Consider the following 7,755-nt stretch of genomic DNA (forward strand, 5'->3'; position numbering starts at 1 on the left):
CCCCGCATCGAGGCAACATCGTGCCTAGAGCCCCCACCCCCCGCCTAGAGTCACCGTTGTGCCCTGAGGTTCCAGCCCCCGCCTCGAGGCACCGTTATGCCTTGGGCCCCCACCTCTTTCGAGGCACAATTGTTCCCCGAGGCCCCTCACCCACGACCTCGAGGCACCGTCGTGCCCCGAGGCTCCTCCCACACCCCACCTCGAGACACTGTCTTACCCCGAGGCCACCACCCGCACCCCTCGCCTCAAGGCACCATCGTGCCCGAGCCCCTCCCTGACCCCGCCTTGAGGCATCGTCGCGCCCTAAGGCTCCCTACCCTTCCTCGAGGCTAGTGCCTCGAGGCTCCACCCCCCACTCGAGGCACCTCGTACCCAAAGGTCACCTCTCTTCTCCCCCCTCTCCTCCGCCTCGATGTATCATCGTGCCTAATGCACCCACCCTCCTCTGTCTCGAGGCATCATCATGCCTCGGCCCCCACCTCGATTTCACCATCGTGCCCCATGGCTCCCCATAACCCCCTACCTCGAGCACCATAGTGCCCTAAGGACCCCCCACCCCGTGCCTCCAGGTACAATCGTGCCCAGAGGCCCCCACTCCATACCTCGAGGCATAACCACAACCCCAGGCCCCCACCCCCACCTCGATGCACTGTCGTGCCTTAAGACCGCACCCCACCACCATGCCCCAAGGCCTTCCTGTCCGCCTTAAAAAAAGAACCAAAGTTAGAAAAATGTACATGAAAAAAAGAAGCAAGAAGAGAAGTAGAGTTTGGAAAAGTAATTATCAAATATTGTGATTATTACCTTGATATAAGTTGTCTCTCCAATATATTTACAATAAAAGGGAATAAGAATGAAGTAATTATCAATCACCCTTTATCTTTATAATAAAATTTATCCCAAATGAAAGTATATTCCATAATTTTGAAATCGAAAATCGAGCATTTATGGAAACAAGATTTGTACTCTATTTTTTCATTTTGTTGTACTTCAGAAACAAAGAGATGAGCGAATATCTAAGCAACAGAACCTAGAAGATGTCCTACATATAGTGGTATAAGAGCCATTCTCATCAAAATATACTATTCATTGCCAGACTTGCTTTCCCCTCTTTGTCATGGATCATGTCGAGCATTAAAATGAAGAACTCATGAGCATCCTGATGCTTGTCGGTAGCATGATTTTCTGAATGCTGCCACCAACTACAAATGTACACAACAATTCAATAAAAACAATCACTACATAGGTCTTAAATATGTCAAGTCTCTTACCAACATTAACAATTTCCACATCTAACCATCTGATCTAAGCATCCGATGATGATATCTTAATACATTATATATATTTTTACTTAGCATTATAAGAGAATTGTACACTTGCATATTGCCCGGTTTCAGAGGAGATGCATCAAATATTGGTTTCACAATTACACTTATGATTGATAAGATAACTCTACTATTAACTAAAATCAAGGTTGTGAATTTGTGGGGATTAACCATCTTTTACATTTTTGCAGATCCGGTTATAATTCAAGTATCTAGTATCAATAATTTCAGCGGCAAAGACAGATATCACCTACTTGTGTTCAATCATAGAAGATAAATCCAACTAATTGTCATAAACCTGTAAAGAAACTGAGTTGGACTATAAGGGTACAAATCACCAGAAAATACAGCTAAAACATGAGATCAATATCACAATGCAGACACAATCGATCTGAGGACATCCTTCAGCAAATTTCTTGATATGTCTATCATTAAGGAAGTAATTTGTCAAAGGGGGTGAATGAAGCAACACTTGCAACACTAAATTCACAAAACAAGTAATGCCCAAAATTTTCAAACCTCTTAATCCCAATTGGGAACACGATTTTGATTTCCAAATGAACAATCTCTTCATATTCTTTGAATATAAATCCATCCCAAAACTAAACCTTCTCCTCTTACACAATCTCATGTCTTTCTCCCCAACCCCGTTTTCACTTCTTGAAAACCCCTTGATATGTGTATGCATCACAACCTTATAAAAACCAGGATCATTTGTAAACCTCATTACAACACACAGAGTAGTAAAGCTCAACTCTTTCCATATCTACTAAAATCTCATGTCCATCTTGAGACTTGCTATGCAAAAGGACATGGTTTGATTTAGTTGACAAACAACAAATAACTGATGAATAGATCAAACACATGTATAATCTGCCTTAACACCTACTACAAACACTGTTAGGATCGAATTCACGCATACACACTAGATGAATGAAGAACACAAGAACTTTCAAGAGAAAGAGATGAGAGATCTAGAGAGAGAAAGAGAAAACCCAATATTTCATGATAACACCCCGTTAGTAATTACTCACGGCGGTGAGGTATATTTATATTAATAAATCAGAGTATTTTTGGTTATAGAGAATAAATAGGAAAGCCTAAAATAGAGAATAAATAGGAAAGCCTAAAATTAATCAGGATCCACTACCTAACAATTCTCCACTTGGAGACTGACTCAGTCATCCAAAAAATACATTCTCAAAAAAAATCTCTTCATAATCAACATCTTTACCGCATCGCAACATCTGTAGCAACAACTACAGAAGACCAACCGAGGTTTTACATAACCTCAGTTTCCCAACATCAACATATTTCGTCAACATGTCTGTCGGGTTCTTTGCACCCTCTATCTTCTATAAGCACATATCACCATCCTCCACTGCCCTACGAGTGAAATAATATCGCCTTCTTATGTGATTTGTCTTCGAATGATAGACTGGATTTTTCACCAACTGTATGGCACTCTGGCTATCTGAGTAAAGAATCTTCTCTCTCTACTTCTTGCCCAATTCCTCAAGATAATCTGCCAGCCATATCATCTCTTTCCCATCTTCAGCTATTGCCACATACTCAGCTTCAGTAGATGAAAGAGAAACACACTTCTGAAGCCTGGACATCCAACTCACTGCTGTTCCACCTATGGTGTAAATGTACCCGGATGTACTCTTGCTCGAGTCAACATCCCCACCAAGATCAGCATCCACAAAACCCTGTAGAGTCACCTTGCCTTTGCCAAAACAAAGTGAAGTATTGGATGTACCTCTCAGATATCTCAAAAGCAACTTCACAGCTTCCCAATGCTCTTTCCCAGGGTTCGCCATGTACCTTCTAACAACTCCCACTGCATGTGCAATATCAGGTCTAGTGCAGACCATAGCATACATCAAACTACCAACTGCTGAAGCATATGGAACAAGTGCCATGTGATCACGCTCCTCGGCAGTCTTGGGTGACTGCTCCTTTGACAATTTAAAGTGATTTGCCAATGGAGTAGTCCTGGGTTTAGCATCATTAACCCTGAATCTGCTCAGCACCTTCTCAATGTACAACTCCTGAGATATATTTAAAGTGCCAGCAGATCTATCCCGAGAAATCTTCATCCCCAAAATCTGTTTTACTGGACCCAAATCTTTCATCTCAAACGCTACAGACAACCTTGTCTTCAGATTGTTAATCTCCCTCATACTAGATCCTGCAATCAACATGTCATCCACATACAAGAGTAGAAATACATATGAATCAGTGTATTTCTTGAAGTAACAACAAGGATCCTTTTCAGCTTTGCAGAATCCATTCTTGGTCATGAAGGAGTCAAACTTCTTGTACCACTGCCTTGGTGCTTGCTTTAGTCCATACAAGCTCCTGGAATCTGATTCATTAACTATGAAGATCCTAAATGGTATATCGAAGGTACATTTTGTGAATATGAGGGCTATTCAAAAGATGATGAACAATTAGCATGTGGAAATAGCTCATGCATAAAAAGAGGGGAATAAGTTGATAGATTTTTTCACTAACTATACCTTCACTTGTGCAGGTACATGTATTAATTAGTTTCAAGGAATACAAGATATTTCACAAACAACTAAAGTATTATTTGGAGAAAAACAAATACCCAAATTTGAGAATCCGTAAATAATGAAATCAGCCACCATACTGTTGACACCCAATTTCGATCCTCCTCAGTATAAATTAGTTCTCGGACTTCAGAAATTTTTTCCAGACAATTTAAAATAATTAGTATTATAAATTTTGCGAGAAAAAAAAATAATAATAATGTATGAATTTCGCGTTATTTTCGATATTTTTGCCATTTTCTTATAATTTTTAGATAACATATATATTTTACATGATTGTGTATATAATTGGTATATTTTATGATTATTTCTCAAAATATTTTAATTTTGGTAAAGCATTTTATTAAACTAATTTAGTTTAAATATGGTTATACTTTGAATCACTATTTTACAATTAAAATAATTATATTACAAATAAAGAAGCTCGCTGATTAATTAATACTAATTCGTTTATTTAAGGTTTAGCCGAATTTACTATATTAACTCAATTTGGCTATTTATTAAATTTAACCCATCTTCCAACTTAACTCAACTTTGGGCCCATTACCCATCCTTCCTTCCTAGCCTATTTTTAATTCCAGCAGCCCATCCCAATTTCCCTAAAACAACCCATCAGCCGCCCCAGGCCCAATTACATTCCCTTCTAAGCCCATTTTTATTTCCTCTTCTCCCAGCCCATTCTTCCTACGCGACCCACCAAATTTAATTCCCAACCCAATTCCCTTTTCCCCTCTTTCCCTTCGACCCGACCCCGACCCAATTTCCCCTTCTTCCTCTTCGCCAAAGATCTCCAGCAGTAGCGCTGGACGATCCTCACCCTCCCTCCTATTCGCGCGTGTTTGATCCCTTTCCCTACGTATTTCCCTCATTCTTTAGGCGCGTGAGCAGTCCCTCCTCAACGGCTCTTTCCCTCCTTTCAGCCTCGTACGTTTTTCCAGCTGTGGTCCTGCAAAAATCGTCCTTGCCCGTCCTTGCTCGTTTGGAGATGATGACACGTCGCTCGACAAAGACGCAAGAGACGATCCAACCCTCTACCTCTCTCTATTCTGTTGAAAAGTTGTGAATCGCGGGATTGTTCGCAGTAATTGGATAAGATTTGAGGGTATGAATTCAAACTTGGGGTTGCTAATACGGCTTTGCCCTCGTTTTTTTTTCTTTTTCCTTCTTCGTTTCTTCTTCTGCCAACCCCCTATAAAAAGAATGCTCTCCCTTCAGTTGAAACAGATAGAAAAAAGAGGAAAGAAACAGGGAAAGAAAGAAAATGTAGATAAAAAGGGAGTAAAGAGAAAGGTGTTACAGAGGAATATCGCTACAAGTTTCCAGCCATATCGCTATATATAAGTATTTTGAGATATTTTCTTGAAAGCATAGAGATGTTCGTCACTATCCTATCGCTACCTACAGGGAGTTCTATATCGCCTTTCGAGTTTGAGTGTTGTGGTGGAAGACCTCAGCGTTATTTGTTGTTCCAGTTGGCTGCTCTAAAACAGGTAACCCCTCCTGCTTTGTACGATTTTCACGTTTTTTTTTGTCTGTTTTGAAATGGTTTCTTCTGGTGCTTTAGTGATATGTATGGTTGTTGCCAGTTATGAAGCTGGAATGGAGGTGTATGTTTGAAGTATAGTCTTCTCTTGTTTCGATCATCTCGTCTTAAGTTTATTCATGTTGTTCACTTCGCTCGAGCTGTTCGCTTAGGCCTGGACGAGCTTGTAGGTAGTATAATGTTTGTTTTGATCTATAGAGACTCTAGTTCCTTCAATCATATTTGTTTGTGAATGTGTAAGTTCGAACGAGTTTCTCGTATTGTTTGTCGAATAGCCTTTATATTTGCTTAAGAATGTTATAGTAAAGTTTAATAGCCTTGTATCTGTAGCCCTTCTTTGCTTGAACCTCTCCTAATCGAGTTTTTTTTAATTTCGAATATATGTCGGTGATCTTTCTTTATCGTATTCTTAGTTGTCGTTTTGGGGGTAGAAGCATTTACATGTTCGAGTTGTGGCTATCTTGGAGGAGGGTTTTACTCTTTGTCCTACTGCTAAGCCTTCTCTTTATCGTGATTTTGGTAATCGATTGGTTTCCGCGTATAAGCCCTTTATATGTGTTCAGTGGCTAGAACGATGGAAAGGGATCAATGCCCCTCTGTGTTTGATCTGCAGTCTATTTGCTGCTCACTGTCACATGGTTTTCTTTGGGTTTGAAATGGTTTATATAGCCTTAAATTATCACTAATAATCTTGATGGATGATGGCTTAGCTTTATTCTTTTGAACATTTGTTTAGTGCTCCATAGTCCCCTGTTTTGCTTTCATATAGGATATATATTGAGATTTCGTATCCCTTTTCTAGCTCATATCTCTAAGTAGCTCACATCTTCTATTTTTGATTTGTTCTAGTCATTTGATTAAGGTGCTAATTCTCCTTTTGTTTGTTTTATTGCATCGGAAATTCTCCTCGAGTCCTCATGGACTTTAATCCATCTTGTTGCACTTCCTCATTGAGACATAAAGTCTCAAAACATCTTCTTCAAGTCGTAGCCCCCCTCATAATTGGTGTACAGGTATCAAAACCAGCAGATGGAGTGCTGAAAATTTTAAATTTGCAGATGCTGAGAAGCTGTCTACCAGCTATATACAAATTTTATACACCGATATACAGGTTGAAATAGGCACAGGAGGAAAAATTTGAAATCTGGATTGCTAGCAGTGAAAATATGCTGCTGAAAAAGGAACTTTCAACTTTCGAAAGTTGAAAAACAGGCTGATATATCATCCGTATACACTGATATACGGATACGCTATACCAAATAGGTGTAAAAATGCAAATTGCAGGTTTAACGTACAGGGACGCTGATTTCAAGTAAAATACAGGAATAGTGAATGAATACGTGCATAGGATATAGCCCGTATACATTGGTATACATCATTTGGGCAGCGATATACAAATGTTAAAACAGTATAAAAATTGTACAGGTACAAATACACCGAAATAATATGGAAAATACAGGTGGAATCGCGAGAATTCATATTCAAACAAATTACAGGGCTCAAAAGGTCAAAAATGGAACTGGATATACACCGTACACAACAGTATACATCATTTGTATACCCTAGTTCTTTTTTCAAGAAAATGGGCCAAGGCCCTTTCAGCATTAATTTTTTAATAGGCCCAAAGACCAATATTATTTTGCAGGTTTTAATTTGTTAAGGGGGCCCAAGCCCATATTTTGAAAATTTTTATAAGACAGGTGGGCCAAAGCCCAAATTTAATGAATTTGGGTATTTAGCCCAAATTCAAATGTTCTCTTCTCTCCCTTCTTTATTTATTTATTGTTTGAAATAACTAATATTTGGTGGAATTTTATTGATCTCCTAAAGACAGTCATTTTTTTACTATTTATTTAATTATAAATTTTACTACTATTTCACTTATTTTATTTTATTGGCTTTTTGTCAACATTTAGGTTATTTCCCTTAAGTGAACTTCCTCTAAATATTTTCCTTTAGAAAAAATAAAAAATGGAATATATATTAAAACAAAATTTCTCTTTACTTAGTTAAAATTTATAATTTATTTTAAAAGTCATTTAGTCAAATCGCCGGTCAACCGCAAGTTAGCGGGCATCCCGAGGGCCTAACACCTTCTCGGGATGTACATTTGAACATCGAACCTTTTTCAATCGATTTTTATCTGTTTTTAAATCTTTTGAAATTTCGAAAATTTTTCTTGATTTTATCAAAAATCAAGTGGCGACTCCGAAATTTGGAAGTCAATTTTTCTTAAATCATAAGATTAATTGATTTTCCAAAACTTAGTAATTTTTTCACTATTTTTAACCAAAAAATAATTTTTTTA

At 38.5% G+C, this 7,755-nt stretch overlaps 1 long non-coding RNA gene and 1 pseudogene across 1 annotated transcript; one reads left to right on the top strand and one right to left on the bottom strand.

Annotated features, from left to right (window-relative positions):
• Nucleotides 1–659: 659 nt before the first annotated feature.
• Nucleotides 660–4,557, bottom strand: LOC107027705 (annotated as a pseudogene).
• Nucleotides 4,558–4,654: 97 nt separating this feature from the next.
• LOC107027239 lies at nt 4,655–7,207 on the top strand. Its single transcript, XR_001457742.2, has 2 exons — nt 4,655–5,394; nt 5,491–7,207. It is a non-coding gene; the product is annotated as an uncharacterized LOC107027239 (long non-coding RNA).
• Nucleotides 7,208–7,755: the final 548 nt, after the last annotated feature.

The sequence above is a fragment of the Solanum pennellii genome, chromosome 8 (genome assembly GCF_001406875.1).
Source record: "Solanum pennellii chromosome 8, SPENNV200".
NCBI classification, from domain to species: domain Eukaryota; kingdom Viridiplantae; phylum Streptophyta; class Magnoliopsida; order Solanales; family Solanaceae; genus Solanum; species Solanum pennellii.